This window comes from Palaemon carinicauda, chromosome 9 (genome assembly GCF_036898095.1).
Source record: "Palaemon carinicauda isolate YSFRI2023 chromosome 9, ASM3689809v2, whole genome shotgun sequence".
NCBI classification, from domain to species: Eukaryota; Metazoa; Arthropoda; class Malacostraca; order Decapoda; family Palaemonidae; genus Palaemon; species Palaemon carinicauda.
Window position 1 is genome coordinate 131,511,437 of NC_090733.1, and position 228 is coordinate 131,511,664.

Below are 228 nucleotides of genomic sequence, written 5' to 3' on the forward strand. Positions count from 1 at the left end.
CTAGCATTAGAAGTTCTTTGACCTCCTTTTAGCTCCCACACCTCTAGCATTAGAAGTTCTTTGACCTCTTTTTAGCTCCCACACCTCTAGCATTAGAAGTTCTTTGACCTCTTTTCAGCTCCCTTAACTCAAGCATTAGAAGTTCTTTGACCTCTCTTTATAGCTCCCACACCTGTAACCTTAGAAGTTCTTTGACCTCTCTCTTTAGTTCCCACACTTCTAGCATTA